This window comes from Alnus glutinosa, chromosome 4 (genome assembly GCF_958979055.1).
Source record: "Alnus glutinosa chromosome 4, dhAlnGlut1.1, whole genome shotgun sequence".
Taxonomy (NCBI): domain Eukaryota; kingdom Viridiplantae; phylum Streptophyta; class Magnoliopsida; order Fagales; family Betulaceae; genus Alnus; species Alnus glutinosa.
In genome coordinates this window covers 30,356,284-30,382,367 of record NC_084889.1, presented here as the reverse complement: position 1 = coordinate 30,382,367, position 26,084 = coordinate 30,356,284, and the positions used below count along the sequence as shown (strand labels likewise).

The following is a 26,084-nucleotide window of genomic DNA, read 5'->3' as shown; positions in this document are numbered from 1 at the left end:
GGGAGTTGGCAACGTGTTCTGGCCTGGGCGGTGCCGGCAGCATCTAGACCCACATCATCCAGATCGACCCACGTCGGAGGAGCAACGTTTGATGCCGTTGGGTTTGGCATGGCTGGTGTTCCGACTCGGTCGGTGGAAGCGTGCTCTAGTGCGGGCGTTGGCGGCGCGGTCTGGCCTGGGCGGTGCCGGAGGCGTCCGGCCTGGCTGTGGCAGAATGTCTGCTTGGGCAGGGGCGGTCTCTTTCTTCTGAACATCTTTGAGAGGGAAATGGGACAAAAGATCTGGTGTTTCAACAACACTTGAGTTTTTTTTGAGTTTTTTGGTTCTGAGATGAAAACCCTTGTTTTATGCCATGACCTGACAGAAGTGGCTCTCTTCAAAAAATACACGGTCTGTTTGGTAAGTAATTGTGTTGTGAAATATTTGTGTGTTGTATAGTAAGAAATAATTGATATAATATAAAATTTGAGAATATTTTATAGAAAGGTGAAAAAAAAAAAAATTGTTTTTATAATGAATTTTTTTATTTGAATAGTAATAAAATATAATTGATGTGATATAAAAAATGTAAAAAAATTAAATTTTTTTTGATTTTTTTTTTTTTTTTAAAAAAAGAGAAAAAAAGAATAGAGAATTAGAAATGGTTTGTTAAACAACTCCACAACTTTTCATCATTTTTTCTATGTGACAAGGTGATTCTTTATTACTCTTTGAGTTTTTTTATTTTTATTTATAAAATAAATTAAGATGAGGAATTATCTAATCATATAAATAAAGTAATGAAAAATTATATTTTTAGATGGCGTTGTATCATTATTCGTTTGCATTTGATGCTCCCGGACAGCAGGCCATCCCTGGTCACATACTTTACCCCCATCAATTTTGAAAGATGCTATAATTTCCATCTCAAGAATAAGATGTTTTGGTAAAAAAATTCACACACACACACGCGCGCGCGTGTATGTGTGTGTATATATATATATATATTGATTTATTTTCTTTTCAACCCTTTAATTTAGATAGTTGACTTTAGTTCTTTTCCTGTTTTGAATGAGTAGCATGTGCTTCATCTATTGCTAAACAAAGCCATAAGGCATTACAAAGACAGACATGAGGTACAAAGAGACCTCAACATCCTAAGCCAGAAACAAGTCTGACTTGAAGCAGTTGCCTAAAACAATACACAAAATTACAAGGACACTCTTTTTGAGACACTATCTACAATTAAGCACACTCTCAACAAGAAAGAGGGTTGATCTAGCTATCACAGCCAACAAATAGTCCAGTAAAAATTGTGCATTACATAGACACACTGTGAAAACAAAAATACAAGAGAATATACAAACAACCAAAAAACCATCATTGCCAGCATCAAAGAAGAAGATCATTGCCTACTGAGGTGGCGCGTGCATAACACGCGCCGTCCCTAGAGGCTCCCCAAACAGCACAAAACCACCGCCAACTACCAACCACCACCAGCTATGGCTTGAGAAATATGGCGTGACCCACACACGCCTAACCATAGAAAGAGTGCCCCCACACGTGCAGACCACGCGCTGGCATGAACGAGCGGCACGACCACTGGCTTCAGACGGCCAGACCAGTTGACGACAGTGAACACAACTGGGAAGCGCGTGTCATGATAGAGCCAGTAGAAAATTACAGATCTAGCCCACAGAGAAAACAAACTGATGAAGTACGACTAGAGATCCACCGGAGACATGCCGGAGAGAGGCCGATCCTCCAAAACCAACGCTGCGTGAAGGCCTTTTAGACAGAAAAAGAAAAAACAAGAAAAGAAAACGTAAACTCCTCAACCCATAAGGGTTAGGAGAGCAAACCTCCAACGGAACAAGTCCGAGAGGAACAAAACTCCCTGCCCGAACGGCAAGGAGAAAAACTAACCCCCAACGGAACTAGCCATGGAGGAAAACAAAACCTCCTAGAGACTAGGAGGACCAAGGACCGGGAGGAGGAAGGCATGGAGCCTCCCTCCCTTGGCAAGGAAACTGAAAAACAAAAGGTTTCTCTCTCTAGAAGGTGAAAAACTAACCCCCAAACAGCACAAAAAGACTTCTTTATTCTTTTCCTGTTGTTTGTGTGCATATACATTTGTATTCTGTTTGGTATCTAATGCAATACGGGGAAAACAAAATCACGCCAAAGTTTTGTACATGAGCTCTGTATATTTGATTAATGGTCTGGTTGGTTTTGCGATTTTAGAAAGTACGATTTAAAAAATTAATTTTTAAAAACGCCGTTAAACATTTGGCAAAATTGCAGTTTAGCCTTTAAAATTATGCGTTTTCAAAAAAAGCACCATCTTACCTGCAATTTGAAAAGGCAGATTTTCTGCGTTTTCAAATTGCAATTTTTAAAAACGCAGTTTCCAAACGATTTATGTTATGCAATTTAGTTTAAAATCGCACTTATTATCTACGAAATCGCAATTCTAAACAGACCTTAAAAAAACTTAAACCCCACGTAACTATGGAATAAGTAAAGCGAAAGAAATAGGGGTTGTTTGGCAAGAATGGGGACAATACACAGTAGTGCGTTCTACTGTTCACGATTTTTTTTTTTTTTTTTTAATAAATTTTTTCATATTTTTTAATACCAATCAATATCAAAATATTTTCACTTTTTCATTTTTTGTATCACATTAATAAATTTTTATTACTATTTAAATAAAAAAATTACTATAATATAAAATTTTTTCATTTCTTTATATAATTTTTTTTTTTTACTTTATATCACATTATCATTTTTTACTAATTTTTAAATTAACAACCACTACTCTGTTTTCTACCTGTCTTTACCAAACAAACAGGACCGTATTTACCGTCAGATTCGGTAAAACTCACGGTTACTCCAACATCTACAAGTGTTCTTCTGTTTCTTTATGAACCTTTTGTTTTTTGTTATTTTGTTTTCACATCTGACATCTTCATTGTGCACTTAATATGCAAAGTAAACACCTTATATATATATATATTTAAAACAGGAAATTACTCTTTACCCCATCATGTATTTGGCCTATAAAAAAGATGAAGTTTTGGGGTGAGGCATAAGCTTTTAGACGAAATTTCTTTCAAGTCTTTCATTCTCTACTCACTTTGTTCTCATATTATCCAGCTCTTGTAATCTGTTCCACTCTTGTTCTCCTGCTCTAATTCCTGTAAGTGTATTCTACAGCCATAATAATACATTTGCAATTGCCAAAATTGTTGTTCCATACTCTGCTTTACGCTCAAATTTCGTGCTTACTCTTGAAATTTTTTCATAATGTTTAAATCTAAATCTTCCGTGAGCTCTAGGTCCACTTTCTCTGCTGAAGATGATAACTCTGTTAAATTTGATAAATGGAATATCCCTAAGCTCTCCACTAAGAAGATTTATACTACTTGTTGGTTAAAAAGTGTTTTTAAAGCCGAACGTGATATTAAAACTGTTGAAAAAACTTTTGCTATAACTAGTAATAATGAAAAATATGAATTATTTGATAAAAAAGTTATTAATGATGCTCTGGTTAAAGGCTATAAGTTTTTGCATATTGGAGCTGTTCAAATTGCTGTTAAACCACTAGCCAAGCTAGATACTAATGCTTCCGTTATGCTTTGTCTTCGTGATGCTAGATTTATTGATTTCCAGACTAGTACTCTTGGTATGATGCAATCTTCTTTGTTTAATGTACCAATCTATTTTAATATTTTCCCTAACGAACTTCTCTCTTTGACTGATGTTCATATTACTAAAGCATTGACTTTAAATGTTTTGACTTCTGGTTGTGACATGGAAGAAGGTAGAAGACCTCTTGCTGTCATCTACCGCATTTATTACAAATTGCTAAAAGACAAGTTAAATCCTCACGCTGTTATCAAAAGTTCTGGGAACTCTGCTATGTTAATTCAAAGTTCCACACAAGAAGCTAAAATATATGTTCCTAAAATGATCCAAAGGAATGAAATTGACTCTCCTAAGGAGTGGATTTTAGAAAATGTTTGCGAGCCTGGTATAGCAGAGGAAACCACTTATCCTGGTTGCAATATCCAACAAAATTTAGATGGATCTGTTAAAATTAGGTTTTTCTGATTTAAATCTGTCTAATAGAAGAGAAAGACCATTAACTATTAATTAGGGTTGTAAATTTGGACATGTTATAACCGGGTTGTCTTCTCGCCATTCCTGAATCTTCACGCCATTCTTCACGCTTGCCTTCTTGAATCTTCATTCCTTTCCTCTGTTTCTTTGTTTGCTTTTTGCTTTCCTTCACAACACACACGGACCGAGACCTAAGAGTTGCTGCTGCTACGGTTACTGTCAAAGAAGTGAAGAACTCAAGAGAGAGCAAGAGTTCTAGATTAAGGTGGGTTTTGTTTTTCTTCTTTTGTTTTTAGTTTCTTTTCCTTTGCTCCTTTGTACTGGGTTGTTGGAAGTAAAGAACAAAGGGACGGCTAGAGGAGAAATAAAGGGAGAGATTTCTTGGGGTTTTTTTTCTTTTATTTTTTTTGAAGGGGAGACGGAGGGAGGGGGGGACTGGCAGGGGCCATGGCCCCCCTCCAAAATTTCTTTAAAAAAAAAAATTTAAAGGTGGGAAAAAAAATAATCTAAAAAATTAAAAAATATAAGATAAAAATAAAAATTTAGCTTACTTGGCCCCTAGCAAAAAAAAAAAATTCGGCCATTGGCCCCTGCCCATAAAAACTTCTGGCTCCGTCCTTGAGGGGAGGGCTAATCGGCCTCAACAGTAACTTACTGACTTTGTCTATGTTTCTCTACAGATTTGGTTATCTCTGAAGCAGATGGGGCAAAGGAAGTAGACGGTTAGGTTAGATCTGGTTCATTTTTTAGATATGGTTTAATTGTTTGTAGATCTATTCTTGAAATTGGTTAGATCGGTTAGGTTAATGTTTTGGTGCTTGAGTGTGTTATTGCTTTCTGATTTGAGTGCACTTTGCTTGAGTGCAGTGTTCTGTACTCAGTGTGACAAAAGGTGCATGAGAGTAAAGTGAAAATTTGAGGTTCTATAAGATTATGTTTTATTCACACAACTAAGATTGTTTTGATCTTACTTGTAATTCAGTAACAGGTTTTTATAATGCTTAATTTGAAGTCTGTGTCGTGCTGGGATATTGGGATTTGGTATCTTGTTGTAGGCAATGATGTAGAAATTTGTTATTTGCATGAACTGGAAAGCAAACCTGATTTTTAGATCTGTTCTTTACTAAAGTTTACTAAAGTTTATGCATGTTGTGTTGATATGAGTGGGTTTTGTTTTGTGATTTTTTGTTGCTTGATTTTTTCCGAATTTGAACAATTGGTGTGTTATATTATAAGGGTGAGTCACAACTAAGCCTATTATGAAAAATGTCAATGAGTCACATGACAAGCCCGCTGAAACCCATCACCTTCCTTCCAAACAAAATTGGAGAATGAAAATATTATTGAAATCTTTGATGGACATGATAACTAATTATAAATTCATTTTAGTTTTCATTATTATTAATTCATTTTAGTTATTTATTCATTTAACTTATTCTCATTTTTTTTTGTTTCTTTTCTTGTATTGTAGTTATAGATGATTGGGAGTAGACTTGCAGAAAGCTAGAAACCGGACCAACCGGACCATGCTTGGATATGTTTAATATGTTTATAAACTATGGTTATGAACTTTTTTTTAATATGTTTATGAACTTTTTTAATATGTTTATGGACTCTCGGGTTTGTACTTTTTTAATAGGTTTATGAACTTTTGGGTTTGTAATATGTAATTTTGTATGGATGTGGAATTTCCTTGAGGGCATGATAGTTAATATGTATGATTAATAATTTTGATTCATACAATTACTTTCAATGTCTTGGAATGAAATTTTAGGAAGTAGGAACATGGTTAGCTATTTTTATTATTTGGTTTCTCTACAGACATGTTGTGGATCATTACACTAAATTCTAAAACGTTTAAATAAATTCCAAAAATGTTTAACTGAATTTCAAAATACTAGGCCCAATACATATATAAGGCCCAAAAAGTTTTTTTTTTTTTTTTTTTTTAATCTTCCGGTCCAAATAACCGGAGTATTAGGTTTTGGAGCAAGTTATTGAAATTCAATAACTGAGTAACTCGGAGCCGATTCTTAGTTATGACTCGATAATTGGGAACTGGTTTCGGGTTTACACTCCTATTACTAATGAAAGAAGAAACTCTTTTGCTAGTTCTATTACAATGGCAGAATTGCAATGGAAAGACAAAGATCTTGAAATTTTTTTTTATCTAGTTCTGATTTAAAACTAGAAGGGGTTTCCACTGGTTCACAAGTTTGCTTTGCCTTTTATTTGCTAAACAATCTACTGCTCCATATACAGACGAAGAAAATGATGTTTCTCCCCTTGCTTCTGATTTTATTGCACCTCTTATTCACTAATGCAATGTTATCCATGCATCTATTAAAACATTTTTTCACAAATCGATTGGCCAGCCTTGCAAAAAGATTTTTCTTAAAAAGAAAACCAACAGCGAAGGCATGCTTATCGTGCTAATTATTCTGGAAGTAAAAAATCCTGTATTAAAATTCTAGTCTTCTCCTATTGCTTCACCTGTTACTATTGCAAATAGGTTCATTACATTCAGTCCAGAACCTACTGTTACCTATTCCACTGCCCTTACCACTGCTTTTGATCCCTTTATTAATCCTCCTCAGAAACCCAGGATTCCTTTTGTTAAAATTGAGCAACCATTTGCTTATGCTCGCTCAGCCTATTTCCAACACCTCTTTTATGCTTATAAGCATTGCTTATGTTAGTGACCCAAACCAATTGGCGCTCTCTTATTTCCTCCATCGCTTTCATTGGATTCCTGAACATTCTTTGACAGGTATCTCTTATTCCACTAATAAATTGAAAGATACCAAATCGGATCAATTTTTGATAAAATTGACACTACCAAACTCCTATATCATGCTGTCTATTTTTTTATAAAATTATTTCTCTCAAGGATTAGGGTGATCACCCTTCCAAACCAAGAAGAGCAATTCCAGACATTCTTCTCCTGAACCTTGCCAAAGCATTCGGTACCTTCAAAGATACTCATAATGTGGATTCTTATGGTACGAAGTTTCCTCCTATGTTACATTTTATTATAAAGTTCAAGATTTCCTGGATCTTAAAATGGCAATATGGTAAAGAAGGCGACATCTTGGATCGTCATTGGTTCGTGAAATGCTTGGACAAATTCCCACAAGCTAATCGTATTATAGAAGTTGTTAATAAGGATTTTGCTAAGAAGACTGCATCTTCTACGGCTCCTCCAACTGTTATTGCTGCTAAACTTATTACTCCAGAGGAAAAGAATTAAGCTGTTGTTACTTCTCCCTCTTCTTCAAAGACAAAACAGTATAAAAAGAAGAAGAAATGTCCTTCAAAGAAAGAAATGGACATGCTCACGCTACTCCTAAAGTCTTTTAGAGATGATAACAATGATGAAAATGATGATAATGAAGAAGATGAAGAAGAATAAAATTCGGAAACATCCTCTTCCTGAAGTCATCGCTTTCTTTTTGGGCATGACCCACTTTGCTCCCAGGATTCGGTCCCGGGTATTGATGATATTCCTAAACTCAACTATTGACTCATGCAAAAGACAACATTATTAGCTCCATAGAACTTCCCCGAAAGTTCTTTTGTCTTGATGCGGGATTATTAGCTGCACTGACAGCTTTGTTATCACATGGCTACAGTGGACAACACTATTGACTTCTACAGTCCATTTGATTGTTGTTCTACATGTTCTCCTGCTATCCTACTTGCAATCTTTCTTGTTAATTCTGTAAATATTTCAGTATTTTAAAATAAACTTGCAATTATTAAATTTTGTTTTAAATTATTTTACCATTATTTGCATTCTTACAAGGCTAGTTTTACCGCCTGATTACCCTATCCACTGCATTATATTTACTGTTACTGTTATTCTCTACGCACACTCACCTTCACCTTCCCACACCTTCACCTTCCCACAACAGTGTCATCCTTTCCTTTAATAAGGATGGTTTCAAGAGGGGGCTGGCTAGCTTGAATAACTGTTTGGTTAGTTTTGACAATAGGTTTTTTTACAAGATTTAAAATACCAACAATGGGGTTATAGAAGTTTTGGAGAAAATAATAATAAAAAAAAAAACAGGATATGCTTTTTATTTTCAATCATCTTTTCAACCCACTGAATTTTATTTGATCTTTATCAAGTGTTTTGAAAAGGTATTATTATAAGCAATTCTATGCTGTCGGTTTTCTTTGGAAAGAAAATTCTTTTGCAAAGATGGCCCATCAAAATCATGAAAAGTCATTTTCTTAACAGGAAACAAGAAGGAGAAGGAGAAACATCCTTTTCTTCTTCGGCCTGAGAAGGGATTGCAGATTGGTTAAGTCATCCATGTAGGTTGAATCAGAATTAGAAGAATCTCTGAATTGTAAAATCCTGATGAGATCATTCCTTTCTCCTTCATCAATTTTTAATGAATTAATTTTATTTTTTAATTTGCTAGGTGAGTTGGGACACTTATCAGCATAATGCCCTTTTTTACTACAATTAAAGCATTTTCCTTTAGAAGGTTTAATATTCTTTCGCCTAGGTTTTCTAAATATTTTTTCATTAGGTTTATTAAATCTTCTTTTCTTAATATGATGGGATCTTTTTCTAATAAACTTATTTGGTTTTTTTCCTAAGTCTCCTGGAAGGAGCAATGGGAGGTAAACCAAATTGTTCACAGAAATTACCAATTTTATATTTAGCTTTTTTAGTGTTTTTTTATTGTTGTCTTATCATTTTTTGATCAATACACATTTTTATACCAAGTTTTTTAATAACAGAAAACAAATCACCATAGGTTAAGTTTTCATAATTAATGGTTCCAGTAGTAGGGTTAACAAGTTCATCTTTTACTTTGTGAGTAAATAAAGAAGGTAATCCATCAATGAAATTTTCTTTCCATAAGGCTCTAAACTATCAGTTATAAGCATAACACGAGAAAGAAAAACATCTTGATGCCATCTATAATTAGACATAGTAGGGCATCGAAGATTATTCAAATAATCAGAGATACAAGTAGTAATATTGGAAGGAGTTCCAACAAAATGTTTAATAATGGTATAGATTAAAGTATTAACACCATCATACAATTGTTTGTCATGATCAAGGATGTTTATACCATCATCATCTTTTTTAACCCTACACACACCTAGGAGCACCCCTTCTTGCATACCGATTCAAGACCCGAGTAGGCAGGTCGAGGTCCTGTGAGGTACCCTCTACTCGCTCTATTCGATTGAACTACAATCCCAAGAAAATTTGGTGTACGGCCTTAAAATTATTTTTTTCTCATTGGATTACATTTGAAAATTTGAAGTGACCTTAGTTAATTGTTTGTTAATAGTAATTTGAAAACAAAAAACAAAATTGTGATTATATTTTATTTTATTTCAATATGTGTCCGCCATATATAAATCCCATTCTAGCCGCAACGATTGTATTTCTTTTGACCCGTGGAAATCTTTTTATAATTTTTGAATTAAACGTTACTCTTGTGGAATCATAATTGGGTATCCTTTCAATTTTTTTTTTTTAAAAAAAATTAGGGAATTTTTATTAGACATTTGTTCCTATATAAAAAAAATTAGACGTTAGTTTAATAATTTGATTTTGTAATGCTGACTAATTTAGGATACTTGGTTTGCAGCCTTATTATCTCAGAAGCAACAAGCATCATCTCTTGGACTTGTCTCAGCTACACAATACTCAAAAGGCATTCCTCCAAACCCATCACTTGAGAGCTTCTAAAATAAAATGCAATATTTCGAGGTGTATTTAATATTATGAATTATTGGGCTGAAATAAGATAGTTGAACTCCATACTTCATATTCTCATTACTTACGTGATACTCCTTGTTATGACCAATCTAAAGAAAACGAGAGACAATGGGAGGAGGAAATGGAGACAACTGGATCCCTCATGAGAATGACATTTTTGCCTAGCTTCTTATCCAATATTGTGTGAACGGTGGTTCCATTATCTGGGGCTCTATAGACAATGGTACTTGGTTCGAGCTTTACAATGCTATGGCCTATGAGAGTGATAAAGGAGAGAGACTGGACTTTGGGCCAATTGTAGTCCAAATACAATAGGCTTAGAACCGATGATAAAGAGTTTTTAGAACTCTTGACTAGTGAAACCGGATTTGGGTGGGATCCTATAACTAACACTGTCGATGGGAGTGAAGGGCAATCGGAGCATTTGAAGATGGTATGCTCTAATCCAACTTAGATTAGTACAATTACACTTAGTATTAGAAACACACCAGTTATACACCGGACACCAGTGTCCACTCTACATAAAAAAGGTTTGTAATTAGAGATGTGTTATTCCTACGTCATAATATCATATTATTTTATATTAATTTTACACTAAGACGTATTGAATGTGGAATTTATGTATATAAAACTTGTATGTATAAGTTCTACACTTCATGTGTCGTATCATAAAATTAATATAGGATAGTGTAATGTAAAAATATTATTTTTTCTAATAAACCTATGTATAACTATATTTATTTTAACATTTTTCTAACATAATTGTCCCCGGCGGTACCATTTGAATAATTGAATCTTTACTTTTGATAGTGGATCGGAAAGTGGGGTTAGAGCATCAGTATCGAACTCGGCAGTTTAAAAGTTTCACCAAATTTTGGTGAAACTTCTCAAAAACTCCTCCGCATCAAGCTGGCTATCGTTTCACCAAAATGACTCTTGTCAGATTCCTTCTCCATATTTATCGCGGATCAACCTCACGCTATTTCATTTTTTATTATTATTTTTCATTCTCGCGCCTTTCTTCATTTTCCTCCGTCACTTTCCTCCCGCAAGATCTCTCTGCCAAGGGAAATCAGCTGCAAGTCTTCAACTCCCAACGGACCCCTCCAGCACAAACCCAAAGCCCTAGACCCCTGTTCCACTCTTGTTCTCCTGCTCTAATTCCTGTAAGTGTATTCTACAGCCATAATAATACATTTGCAATTGCCAAAATTGTTGTTCCACACTCTGCTCTCCGCTCAAATTTCGTGCTTACTCTTGAAATTTTTTCATAATGTTTAAATCTAAATCTTCCGTGAGCTCTAGATCTACTTTCTCTGTTGAAGATGATAATTCAGTTAATTTTGATAAATGGAAAATCCCTAAGCTCTCCACTAAGGAGATTTATAATACTTCTTGGTTAAAAAGTGTTTTTAAAGCTGAATATGCTATGAAAACTGCTGAACAAACTTTTGCTATATCTAGTAATAATGAAAAATATGAATTATTTGATAAAAAAAATTATTAATGATGCTCTGGTTAAAGGCTATAAGGTTTTGCATATTGGAGCTGTTCAAGTTGCTTTTAAACCACTAGCTAGGCTAGATAGTACTAATGCTTCCGTTTTGCTTCGTCTTCGTGATCCTAGATTTGTTGATTTCCAGACTAGTATTCTTGGTATGATACAATCTTCTTTGTTTAATGGACCAATCCATTTTGATATTTTCCCTGACTCACTTATTTATTTGGATGATGTTCGTATTACTAAAGGATTGACTTTAGATGTTTTGACTTCTGGTTGTGACATGGAAGAAGGTAGAAGACCTCTTGCTGTCATCTACCGCACTTATTACAAATTGCTAAAAGACAATCCAAATCCTCACGCTGTTGTCAAAAGTTCTGGGAACTCTACTATGTTAATTCAAAGTTCTACACAAGATGCTAACATATATGTTCCTAAAATGATGCGATGGAATGAAATTGACGTCCCTAATGAGTGGCTTTTAGAAAATGTTTTCGAGCCTGCTAGAGTAGTAAATGATACCTCTAATCTTGGTTCCAATATCTAACAATATTCAGATGGATCTGTTAAGATTAGTTTTTCTGATTTAAATATTTCTATTAGAAGAGAAAGACCATTAACTATTAATTAGGAGTGTAAATTCTCTGCAATGCATTTCGTTCTTTTATTTTCACTTTTTCCTTTTGCGCCGCTGCCTTCTTCAAATCTTCTTGTCTTCTCTTCACGCCATTCTTCACGCTTGCCTTCTTCAATTCTTCTTGAATCTTCAATCCTTTCCTCTGTTTCTTTGTTTGCTTTTGCTTTCCTTCACAACACACACGGACCGAGATCGAGAGAGACCTGAGAGTTGCTGCTGCTACGGTTACTGTCAAAGAAGTGAAGAACTCAAGGGAGAGCAAGAGTTCTGGATTATGGTGGGTTTTGTTTTGGTTTCTTTTCCTTTGTCCTTTATACTGTGTTGTTGGACGTGAAGAACAAAGGGACTGCTAGAGGAGTAATAAAGGGAGAGTTTTTTTTTTTTTTTTTTGTTGAAGGGGAGGGCTAATCGGCCTCAACAATAACTTACTGACTTTGTCTTTGTTTCTCTACAGATTTGGTGATTTATGAAGCAAATGGAGCAAAGGAAGTAGACGGTTAGGTTAGATCTGGCTCACGCGTGGCGCGTGAGGGCCACGCGCCGATCTCCGAGGACCTGCACGGTCACAGCTTCCAGCACCCAGGGCAGAACACGGCAGGGACGACGGCTGGGTAGCGCGTGTCCACCAAGAGTCAACGGAGATGCGTAGATCTGGCGTCGAAAATAAGAGAAAAACCAGGAAAGTCCGACCAGAAAACATGCCATCGACGACACCAAAACCGGCCTCACTCCACCGTCGACTGCTTAAGAAAGGTCATCCTGCCCAGAAACAGAAAGAAAACAAGAACAAACACAGCCACCATAGCCAACAGAGCTAGGGGCAAAACAACCACCACCGGTACAACCGGGGGGAACAAAACTCTCCAGTCCTAAGACTGAGAGGAACAAAACAGCCGGGAGGAGGGAGGCCTCCCCGGTGGAACGGTTCAACAAACAGGGAGCTCTCTGTACGGGAGTTTTTCAGAGAGAGAGAGAGAAAAGCTTAAAGCGAAACTTACTTGCGCGTTGAGAGTGGCAATACAATTTAATTGCGGGATATAAATTAGTTACAAATTAATTTGTAGTAATTATTTACAATATAATAATTTATTAGACTGATTTAAAAATTTATTAGGTACTTTTCATATATAAAAATTACATATCTTTTTAATATTAGGTACTTTTCATATATTTTTTATTTTAATAAAAAATATAAGCTTCTTATATACTTTACGGATGCATAATAATTTATTGGACTAATTTATATCTAATAATCGTCTAATAATTTTAATACTTTAATAGTCCGTTTGGAAATAGAGTTAAATTTTGATTATTTTCGTACTTTTTTTTTTTTAAAAAAAAAATATTTTCTTTAAAGTTTTTTAAATTTTATTTTATAAAGTCAAATCTCAAAATTTGTATAATAAATTAAAATTGAATTTTGATTTTAAAAAATTTAACACTTAAACCGACGGCTCTACCCACTAGGAAAGAAGTGCCCCGAACCTGAAGAGAAGTCAAAAGTGCAACAGCTGGGCATTGACGTCACGTTTATTTCGGTGTAAATTGATTTCGGTATTTTACGGTGTTTGGCAGGGGCTAAAATAATGATCAACGAAAATCGTTTTCAGTTTGACCGTAAAAGTTTATTTAAATTTCGTAAAACGATTTACAATTTTTTAAAATCGTAAATCGTTTTTCGAAATTAAACTCTTCGTTTTTACACACACGTTTGATCCGATTGTTAGAATTTAGTAATTATCGATCTTCGGAATCCAATCGGTGCAGGAGTCCGACAACATCCAGTCGCCGGTATCTTGCTGACGCCGGATGCCGGCCACCAGATTTCGACAGGAATTTTGCCGGATTCCGGCCAGGTTTGGCCAAAATGGCAGGAATCCGACCCGATCCTGCCATTGATCGGGCCGGATCCCGACAAACTTTCTCTTCGGAATCCGGCAACGGCGACCGGACGTTGCCGAATTCCGGTGATATTTGCCAAACTCTAATTTTTGAATTTTGTAATTTTTCATGCGAGCCAAACACCGAAAAATATTTTCGAGAATCTCTTTTTTTTTAAAAAATGATTTCGTATAATTTGCGACGGAAATCATTTTACGTCGAAATAAACGGAACATTAATGAAAAGGGACAGAGGGAGACGGTTGTGAATCACGACTCTTCAAATAGTACCACGAGGGACATTTTAGGAAAATGTTAAAAAAATCAGTGACCGATTACATACCTTTCTATGAGTATTAATACCAGATTCTCAACTATTTTTATTTATGTTTAGAGAATAAAATTATTTTTTGTTTTCTTATAAAAAACTACTCCACAATAGATTTATTTACATTTCTCTATATCAATTAAATATTATTTTTTTTACTCTTTTTTTATTCTTTTTCTCTTTTTTACCTTTTTTTTTTCTTTCTTATATCAATTAAATATATTTTTTTATATTAAAATAATACATAGAGAATGAATAATAGATATGTATACTTAATAAATTACTATTCATTCACAACCACTAATAAAAAAAATCATTCTGGATTGTAAGATTAATGAGTAAGAAATAAATAATTTTTATTTATTTTTATATTTTATGAATCTCAATATTTTGATGAAGAATATAATAAGAACAGAAAATGAATTTTGGAAAGTAAAGAAATCATTTAGATTTATTAAATAATATATAATTACACACAAATTTTGTACTTCCTTATTAAACAACATGAGCGCGCAGTTGCGCATTATGGCCATACATGCAGGTCGATAAATTTTGAGGCTTAACGTACTAAGTATAAGTCAATTTTTTTATTACATTTTAAATAATATATATTTTATATTTTATATTTTATTTTATTTAATAATCATTCCTCAAATCTTTTAGGATAAAAAATTATTGATTAAATTTTTATATTCAAAATTTTTTAACATCCTACTTTCAATTAACAATATGGCTAAAATTTTTCTTTGATATGGTTGATCTTAGCTCAAATTCTATCAATTTTAATTCTGAAAAACTTATTTACGTAGAAACAATTGTAATAAGTGTTTCCAATAAAATTCTGTAAATGATATATGCATTTGAAAAATAATCTATCCTGTTTATATAATTTAGTATACAATTTGAGTACTTTCTTTAATTTGCAAAACTTATTGCAAAACTTTTGGTTATGAAAATAAATCCAACCATCAACTAAATATTATATTTGAGAAAACTTTCAAGATTAGGGTAATTAGAGATATGGTCTTTTGTCATCTCAATACACAACTCTTGACCACTTTGTCCCTACAACAACTTTTTCCCAGCTAGCTTTAGGTTTTTTTTTTTTTTTTTTTTTAAAAAAAATAAAATAAAATACAAGTTACCACGTGTGCGTGGTCAGTAATTGTGTTTAGAGGTGGTAATGTATCATATCTCGTAGTCGTCTAATGATTTTACTTTTTTGAAACTAAATCATTTTATCATAAATTCATAATTGGGTTATTAATTAAATAGCATTGGCTAACATTTTTATTATAATCGAGATCTTACTCCATCTTTGTGATTTTTCCTCTTCTCTCTTTCTCTTTAAAGTCGCAATATACTGTGTATTGAATATTTTTCATCTTTTAACATAGTAAATTTTTTTCATCATAGATTCATAATGAAGCCTTAATTAGAGAGCGTTGACTAAATTTTTTACTATTATTGAGTGTCAAGATCTTCTATAATTATTTGTTTGAATTTGAAAAAATTTGAGTAAGTAATTATAAGATATCACTTATGGGACGGATGTAACTTCAATGTTGTAAAAGAAAAAAAACACAGTACATATGCTGTTAAAAAACCAACGATCAGGATTGAATGACAGAATTTTTAAGGCATATGACATCTTCCTTTTAAGTAACTCACGGACTGTTTTAAACGGCACTAACGGTTTTTAACGTTTAACGTTTTTTTAAAAACAACACAAAGTCTTAAATGTTTAACTTAACAGAAAAGAAAACCACGAAATCTGTTGTTTTAACGTGTATTTTTTTCTTCTTCTTTTCTTGAGAATTCCAAACTAAACAAGAGCTCATGCACGTGTAAGGAAGCAGATGAACCCAACTATTGTTTTGGGTCCTAATTAATAGAGTGAAAAGAAGGACTAAGTTTAAAATGAACGATTTTTAGACAAAGGATGTATATTTCTTAATTCTCAAGATGGTTTACATACAGAATACTCTAGGCACTATTAACAGGAACATACATACTTTGTCACCTGCACTAAAGGTAGGATTATTGTATAAATATCATTTCTCTATAGTTTCGTCTAGTAGTGGAGCCACTGGAGCGCATGCATCGAGGTCTTCAAATGGCCTAGTTACTAAAAGATGCTCTGCCAAAATTAGCGGAAGTGTGTTGAGGGAAAATGAGGCACAACCTTCACCCAAAGCAAATTGTGCTTTTGCAGAACCACTTTGCTCAAGTCGATGACACCCGTGATTCAAGGAGAGTAAAAATACATTGAGTAATTTCTAAAGGGAGATTTTTGTTTTCTTTTTTCTCCTAAAATTTTTCATATATTTTAAAATTATTATTAAATTTTAATCTAATAATAAATCTAAAGTCACATAATATTTGAGAGAAAACAAACTAACACACCTGAGTTTGATATATCACTTTAGTATAATTGTCGCAGTTAGTTCATAAAGCTTATTTCTATTTTTCATGTAGATGCTGTTAACGAATAGTTGACAAATAAAATAGAAAAATTATATAGAGTCTGTTAAATTGTACTTTCTTTTAAGTTTTTTAACAAACTTAAAGTGAAAAATTTAAAATAGAGAGCTTACCAATGATGCTTTAACAAATGCAAACTATTGATATTCAACTCATAAACACGCGGATGTAATAAAGCGAAACTTACTTGTACGTTGAGAGTAACAATACAATTTAATTGCGGGACATAAATTAGTTACAAATTAATTTGTAGTAATTATTTACAATATAATAATTTATTATACTGATTTAAAAATTTATTATGAGTTTTTAAAACATATAAGAGTTATATATCTTTTTAATATCAGGTACTTTTCATATATTTTTTTATTTTAATAAAACATATAAGCTTCTTATATACTTTACGGACACATAATAATTTATTAGACTAATTTATATCTAATAGTTGTCTAATAATTTTAATACTTTACGTTTGGAAATAGAGTTAAGTTTTGATTTTTTTTTTTATTTTCTTTTAAAAAAAATTATATTTTATTTTTTAAAAAATTTTATTATATAAAGTTAAATCTCAAAATTTGTACAATAAATTAAAATTGAATTTTGATTTTAAAAAATCTATCACTTATTACACTTAAATTGACGATAATAATCGGCACGAACGTAATTAATAATTGCGCTCCTCTACCGACTACGAAAGGAAATAGGGTTCTCTCCGGTTGAGTTGGAGTACTTTGATTTTAAGTAAAAGTATTTTGATAATTTTATATAATGTAAAATTACCAAAATGCCTTTATATAGAACTAACCGACTCCTCTGCAGATGAGGATCCAAGTCCCTAGGAAAGAAGTGTCCCGAATCTGAAGAGAAGTCAAAAGTGTAACAGCTGGGCATTGACGTCACGGCCCATCTAGGTGGCCAAGCTATGGTTGTGAGAGTACAGTTTTCCAAGTTCTCTTCTTTTCACAAAGAGGACTGCTATTCCGTAGAAGAAATGATCCCTACACTCATTTCTCACAACAGCTCCACAACAAGCTGATGTGACGGGTAATATTTTATTATTTTTTTACAAAAAGAAAACAAAACAAAACAAAAAAATAATAAAATTTTACCTGCCACATCAGCTTGTTGTGGGGTTGTTGTGAGAAATGAGTGTATGGATCATTTCTCATTCCGTAGACCCGGTTATGACCGGACTACGACCAGGCTGACGTGGCGTTGCTAAGTCAGCCAGCCACGTCATTTTTTTTTTTTTTTTTTAAGTAGGTGGTATGTTTTCAAAAACAAAATAAAAAACGCTGATAGCAGCGTGGGGGGAAACATTTTCCCCCAAATATTTTCGTCCCCCCCCTCTCTCTCTCTCTCTCTCTCTCTGTCTCTGTCTCTGTGTCGCTCGTCGGCCGTCCCACCGGGTCTACGATTCAGACTTTCTCCATCCTCAATTATCACAACCATAAGTTGGCCCCGTTCATGCATGCGCTCCACTACCGGACGAAAATACTGATCCAGCGTCACTTCTGCTGGGACGTGCCATCAATGCCCGGCTGTAACACTTTTGACTTCTCTTCAGATTCGGCACTTTCCTAGAGGATAGAGGCGCACAGTTATTACTTACGTACTTACCAATTATTTTAGTTTGTTTGAGTGTCAGAATTTTTAAAATCAGACGAATTTGGAGATTTAATTTGAGAGATAAAATTTAAAAAAATTTAAGAAAATTAAATTAAATATAACTTATTTTTTAAGAATTTTTTTTTTTAAAAAAAAAACCAAAATTTAACTTTATTCTCAAACAGACCATTAAAGTATTAAGATTATTAGACAACTATTAGATATAAATTAGTCTTATAAATTATTATGTGTCGGTAAGTATGAGAGAAGCTTATATTTTTTTTATTGGTGTTATTAAAAAATATATGAGAAGTACGTGATATTAGAATTAGAAAGATATGTAATTTTTACATGCTTTAAAAACATATAATAATTTTTTAAATCAGTCTAATAAATTATTATAATGTAAATAATTACTACAAATTAATTTGTAACTAATTCATGTCTTGCAATTAAATTCTATTGTCACTCTCAACGCTGAAGTAAGTTTTGCTTTATTAATTTAGAAAAAAAAAAAAAGGTTTTGCTTTATTACATCCGCGGGTTTATGCGTTGAATATCAACGGTTTGTATTTGTTAGAGCATTACTAATAAGCTTCTTATTTTAAATTTTTCATTAAAGTTTGGTGAAAAACTAAAAAAAATGTACACTTTAACAGACGCTTTATAATTTCTTTATTTTATTCATCAACTATTCGTTAACAGCATCTGCATGAAAAATAGAAATAAGCTTTAGAGTTAAACACTTTTTTAGCCCTTGAGTTTTCACAATTTTATTTTTTTAGTCCTTGAATTTCAAATTGTATCACAGATGGAACTTCAATTTTAGAAAAAGACTGAATTGATATTTTGATTAAATTTTCTGTCCAAAAACTAACGGTCCATCACTATTTAAAAATATTAAAAATTAATAAATAAATAAATAAATATATTAAAAATAAATATAAAAAAAAATTGAAAAAAAAGGGGATGGTTGAACCACTCCCGTGGCCCTTAGGGTGGTTCTGCCACCCCAGATTGGGCGCTCTGGAGGTGGATGAACCACCCTTGTGGGCTATGGGGGTGGTTCGGCCATTCCAAGGACAAAACGGAAAAAATAAAATTTGGAGGGTTCGTCCTTTGGGAGTGGCTGAACAACCCCAAGGGCCAAAACCAATCTTGATTTTTTTTTTGTTTTGGTCAAGGGACCGCCCATGGGATGGTTCGACCACTCCAGACTGGCCAAGTTTTTTTCAATTTTTAATATACATATTTTTTCAATTTTGTTATTTTTAATTAATTTTTAAAGATTTTTAATTTTATTATACAGTGCCATGTATTAACCTCTGGCGAGCCGTTAATTGATGTACTAATTCGATTTTTTTTTTCCAAAATTGAACTACCATCTGTGATGTAAATTGATATTCAAGACTAAAAAATAAAGTTGTGAAAACTTAAGGACCGAGGAGTATTTAACCTAAACTTTATGAACTACCCCCCCATGGGGTGGTTTAGCCACCCCAGACCGGCCAAGGGGGTGGCTGAGCCACACCCTTGTTTTTTTTTTTTTTTTTTTTTTTTTAATTTGTTATTTTTAATTAATTTTTAAAGATTTTTAATTTTTTTATACAGTGCCACGTATTAACCTTTAGCGAGTTGTTAGTTTTTGGACGAAAAACTTAATTGAGGTACTAAGTCAATTTTTTTAAAAAATTGAAGTACTATCTGTGATGCAAATTGAAACTCAAGGATTAAAAAATAAAGTTGTGAAAACTTAAAGACCGAGGAGTATTAACCTAAACTTTATGAGCTAATTGTATTTTTTAAAAGTCTTATGAAGTGATAATTATGCTAAAGTGATATATCAAACTATTAAGGTGTGTTAGTTTGTTTTTTCTCAAATATTATGTGATTTTAGATTTATTATTGAATTAAAATTTAATAATAATTATTTAAAATGTAATAATAAATTTAGAATATACGAAAAATTTTAGGAGAAAAGAAAAACCAAAATCTCCTGTAGAATTACTCAATGTATTTTTACTCTCCTTGAATCACGGTGTCATCGACTTGAGCAAAGTGGTTCAGCAAAAGCACGTCTGCTTTGAGTGAAAGTTGTGCATCATTTTCCCTCCACACGTCCCGCTAATTTTGGCAGAGCATCTTTTAGTAACTAGGCCATTTGAAGTACGCGGGGCAAGTTTGACATAATTTAAGAATTTGACATGGATAAAGACACAAGTATATAGAGTTAAGGTTTAGAATATAATCTGTTTATAATCTGTCATTTTATTTATGACACGTTTATAACCTACTAATCCGTTTATGACATATTTTTTTTATTAAATTAGTTAAACGGATTGACGCGGCAACTCGAATTACCAAACCTAATTTAAAGATCTCATGCATGCGCTCCACTACTGGACGAAACTACAGAGAAATGATATTTATATAATAAATTTATATAATTTTTGCACAACACAATTTACATGGGATGAGATTCTTGTGAGTAGGATCTACCACATATAAGTGTATTGTGTAAAAGTTGTTGTGTAAGAATCATAACCTTGAAACTATATATATGAATTATCTGGCAAGTACACTCAACGCCTACCTGCTCTTCTCTAAACCCGCATTTACCTTTCTCACGTTTTCACACTAATTACATACTTGTTTGCATTGAGTAATGATTCACCACCATTCAAAAATACAATTTTTTATAACTTTGCCTATGTAATAAGGTGATTTTTCACTACTTTTTGAGTTTTTTTTTATTAAAAAAAAATATAAAAAAAACTAACGTGAAAAACTACTTTATCACGTAAGTAAGATGATAAAAAATTATATTTTTTAATAGTATTGAATCATTACTCGCTTGCATTTGACTGACAACTGGCCGTCTCTGGCCGCTACTTTACCCCCATCAATTTTAAAAGATGTTATAATTTCCATCTCAGGAATAGAAGTTTGTATTCTGTTTGGGTATCCAATGCAACACGGGAAAAACGAAATCACGCCAAAGTTTTGTACATGAGCTTTGTATATTTGATTAAGGTCGGTCTGAATTTGTAATTTTAGAAACTATAATTTAAAATAATAATTTTAAAATGTGTAATTTAAAAAATAAATTTTAAAAACATAATTAAGGATATGATAAAATCACAAATTAATAAAGACGGAGGGAAGGGGGGCTAGTAGGGCCATGGCCCCCTCCAATTTCCTAAAAAAAAATTATACGGTAGAAAATAAAAAAAATCTAAAAAATTAAAAGATAGAAAATAAAAATTTAGATTACTTGACTCTTATCTAAAAATTTTTTTGGCCTTTCACCTCTGTTCATAAAAACTTTTGGCTTCTTCCCTGCAAATTAGTTTTTAAAATCTGCGTTTTTAAAAAGTATCATTTTACCTGCGATTTGAAAAAGTAAATTTATATTTTATAATTTAATTTAAAATTACACTTATTATTTACGAAATCGCAATTTCAAACGCACCATAAAAAAACTTAAACCGCACGTAACTATGAAAAAGTAAAGCGAAAGAAATATTTACCATCAGATTTGGTAAAACTCACGGTTACTCCAACATTTGCAAGTGTTCTTCTGTTTCTTTATGAACCTTTTGTTTTTTCTTATTTTGTTTTCACATCTTCATTGTGCACTTAATATGCAAAGTGAACACCTTTTATATATATTTAAAACAGGAAATTACTCTTTACCCCATGTATTTGGCCTATAAAAAGGACAAGTCTTGAGGTGAGACATGCATAAGCTTACAGACGAAATTTCTTTCAGGTCTTCCATTCTCTACTCACTTTGTAATCTGTTCCACTCTTGTTCTCGTGCTCTAATTCCTGTAAGTGTATTCTACAGCCATAATAATACATTTGCAATTGCCAAAATTGTTGTTCCATACTCTGCTTCACGCTCAAATTTCGTGCCTGCTCTTGAATTTTTTTTATAATGTTTAAATCTAAATCATCCGTGAGCTCTAGATCTACTTTCTCTGTTGAAGATGATAATTCAGTTAATTTTGATAAATGGAAAATCCCTAAGCTCTCCACTAAGGAGATTTATACTACTTCTTGGTTAAAAAGTGTTTTTAAAGCTGAATATGCTATGAAAACTGCTGAACAAACTTTTGCTATATCTAGTAATAATGAAAAATATGAATTATTTGATAAAAAAATTATTAATGATGCTCTGGTTAAAGGCTATAAGGTTTTGCATATTGGAGCTGTTCAAGGTGCTTTTAAACCACTAGCTAGGCTAGATAGTACTAATGCTTCCGTTTTGCTTCGTCTTCGTGATCCTAGATTTGTTGATTTCCAGACTAGTATTCTTGGTATGATACAATCTTCTTTGTTTAATGGACCAATCCATTTTGATATTTTCCCTGACTCACTTATTTATTTGGATGATGTTCGTATTACTAAAGGATTGACTTTAGATGTTTTGACTTCTGGTTGTGACATGGAAGAAGGTAGAAGACCTCTTGCTGTCATCTACCGCACTTATTACAAATTGCTAAAAGACAATCCAAATCCTCACGCTGTTGTCAAAAGTTCTGGGAACTCTACTATGTTAATTCAAAGTTCTACACAAGATGCTAACATATATGTTCCTAAAATGATGCGATGGAATGAAATTGACGTCCCTAATGAGTGGCTTTTAGAAAATGTTTTCGAGCCTGCTAGAGTAGTAAATGATACCTCTAATCTTGGTTCCAATATCTAACAATATTCAGATGGATCTGTTAAGATTAGTTTTTCTGATTTAAATATTTCTATTAGAAGAGAAAGACCATTAACTATTAATTAGGAGTGTAAATTCTCTGCAATGCATTTCGTTCTTTTATTTTCACTTTTTCCTTTTGCGCCGCTGCCTTCTTCAAATCTTCTTGTCTTCTCTTCACGCCATTCTTCACGCTTGCCTTCTTCAATTCTTCTTGAATCTTCAATCCTTTCCTCTGTTTCTTTGTTTGCTTTTGCTTTCCTTCACAACACACACGGACCGAGATCGAGAGAGACCTGAGAGTTGCTGCTGCTACGGTTACTGTCAAAGAAGTGAAGAACTCAAGGGAGAGCAAGAGTTCTGGATTATGGTGGGTTTTGTTTTGGTTTCTTTTCCTTTGTCCTTTATACTGTGTTGTTGGACGTGAAGAACAAAGGGACTGCTAGAGGAGTAATAAAGGGAGAGTTTTTTTTTTTTTTTTTGTTGAAGGGGAGGGCTAATCGGCCTCAACAATAACTTACTGACTTTGTCTTTGTTTCTCTACAGATTTGGTGATTTATGAAGCAGATGGAGCAAAGGAAGTAGACGGTTAGGTTAGATCTGGCTCATTTTTTTAGATATGGTTTACTTGTTTGTAGATCTATTCTTTAAATTGGTTAGATCGGTTAGGTTAATGTTTTGGTGCTTGAGTGTGTTATTGCTTTCTGATTTGAGTGCACTTTGCTTTGAGTGTAGTGTTCTGTGCTCAGTGTGACAAAACGTGCATGAGAGTAAAGTGAAAATTTGAGGTTCTATAAATTTATGTTTTATTCACACAACTAAGATTGTTTTGATCGATCTTGTAATTCAGTAACAGATTTTTATAATGCTTAATTTGAAGTCTGTTTCGTGCTGGGATATTGGGATTTGGTATCTTGTTGTAGGCAATGATGTAGAAATTTGTTTTTGCATGAACTGGAAAGCAAACCTGATTTTTAGATCGGTTCTTTACTAAAGTTTATGCATGTTGTGTTGAATTGAGTGGGTTTTGTTGTGTGATTTTTTGTTGCTTGATTTTTTTCCGAATTTGAACAATTGGTGTGTTATATTATAGGGGTGAGTTACTTATCAAAAAAAAATATTATAGGGGTGAGTCACAACTAGGCTTATTATGAAAAATGCTAATGAGTCACATGACAAGCTTGCAACACCATCTACAAATGTTGAAACTCCATTACCTTCCTTGCAAAGAAAATTGGAGAATGAGAATATTATTGAAATCTTTGATGAGCATGATAAATAGTTATAAATTCATTTTAGTTTTCGTTATTATTAATTCATTTTAGTTATTTATTCAACTCATTCTATTTTTTTTTCTTGTATTCTAGTTATAGATGATCGGGAGGAGACTTGCAGAAAGTTAGAAATTGGACTATGCTTGGATATGTTTAATATGTTTATAAACTTTTGGTTATAAACTTTTTTTTAATATGTTTATGACCTTTTGGGTTTGTACTTTTTTAATATGTTTATGAACTTTTGGGGTTTTAATATGTAATCATGTATGGATGTAAAATTTCCTTAGAGGGCATGATAGTTAATATGTATGATTAATAATTTTGATTCATACAATTACGTTCAATGTCTTTGGAATGAAATTTTAAGAAATAGGAACTTGGTTAGCTATTTCTATTGTTAGGTTTCTCTTCAGACATGTTGCGGATCATTACACTAATCTTAGTTCGATAGGATTATGTTTTTAAAAGTTGGGTTAAAATGTTTAAATAAATAAATCTTATATAAGTCCAAAAAGTAATTTTTATTTTTTTAAAAAAAATATTACCCGGTTTGGATAACCTGTGTACACTTTTCTGGAGCTGGTTATTGAAGTTCAATAACTAGGAACGGTAGAGTTGATTCCTAATTATGACCCAATAATCAGGAACCGGTTCCGGTTTACATTCCTACTATTAATGAAAGAAGAAATCCTTTTGCTAGATCTACTACAACAGAAGAATTTCAATGCAGAGACAAAGATCTTGAAAAATTTGTCTAGTTCTGATTTAAAACTAAGAGGGGTTTCCACTAATTCATAAGTTTGCTTTGCTTTTTATTCTGCTAAACATTCTACTGCTACATATACAGAAGAAGAAAATGATGTTTCTCCCTCTGCTTTTGATTTTAATGCTCGTATTCACTAATGCAATGTTATCCATGCTTCTATTAAAACATTTTTTCACAAATCGATTGGCCAGCCTAGCAAAAAGATTTAAAAAGAAAATCAACAGCGAAGGCATGCTTATAGTGCTAATTCTTCTGAGAGTAAAAAAGCCTATATTAAAATTCAATGGACTAGTAAAATGATTGAATTAGTCTTCTCCTATTGCTTCCCTGTTACTATTGCAAATAGGTTCATTACATTCAGTCCAGAACCTACTGTAACTATTCCACTGCCCTTACTATTGCTTTTGATCCCTTTATTAATCCTTCTTAGGAACCCAGAATTCCTTTTGTTAAAATTGATCAACCATTTGCTTATGCTCACTCAGCCTATTTCCAACACCTCTTTTGTGTAGAACTAAGCATTGCTTTTGTTAGTGACCCAAACCAGTTGGCGCTCTCTTATTTCCCCCTTCGCATTTATTGGATTCCTGAACATTCTTTGAAAGATATCTCTTATTCCACTAATATATTGAAAGAGACCAAATCGGATCATTTCAATCCAATTTTTGATAAAATGGACACTACCAAACTCCTATATCATGCTGTTTATTTTGATAAAATTATTTCTCTCAAGGATTAGGGTGATCACCCTTCCAAAACCAAGAAGAGCAATTTTAGACATTCTTCCCCTGAACCTTGCCAAAGCATTCAGTACCTTTAGAGATACTCATAATGTGGATGCTTATAGTACGAAGTTTCCTCCAATGTTACATTTTATTATAAAGTTCACGATTCCCTGGATCTTGAAATGGCAATATGTTAAAGAATGCGACATTCTGGATCGCCATTGGTTTGTGAAATGCTGGGACAAATTCCATACAAGCTAATCTTATTATAGAAGTTGTTAATAAGGATTTTGCTAAGAATACTGCATGTT

At 33.0% G+C, this 26,084-nt stretch overlaps 2 long non-coding RNA genes across 2 annotated transcripts; both read left to right on the top strand.

Moving 5' to 3' along the window:
* Window positions 1-3,086: 3,086 nt before the first annotated feature.
* On the top strand, window positions 3,087-5,798 carry LOC133867435 (uncharacterized). Its single transcript, XR_009900054.1, has 3 exons — window positions 3,087-4,366; window positions 4,782-4,828; window positions 5,573-5,798. It is a non-coding gene; the product is annotated as an uncharacterized LOC133867435 (long non-coding RNA).
* A 16,435-nt stretch (window positions 5,799-22,233) lies between these two features.
* Window positions 22,234-24,642, top strand: LOC133865928 (uncharacterized). The gene is made up of 3 exons (XR_009899837.1): window positions 22,234-23,375; window positions 23,552-23,598; window positions 24,373-24,642. It is a non-coding gene; the product is annotated as an uncharacterized LOC133865928 (long non-coding RNA).
* The last annotated feature ends 1,442 nt before the right edge of the window (window positions 24,643-26,084 follow it).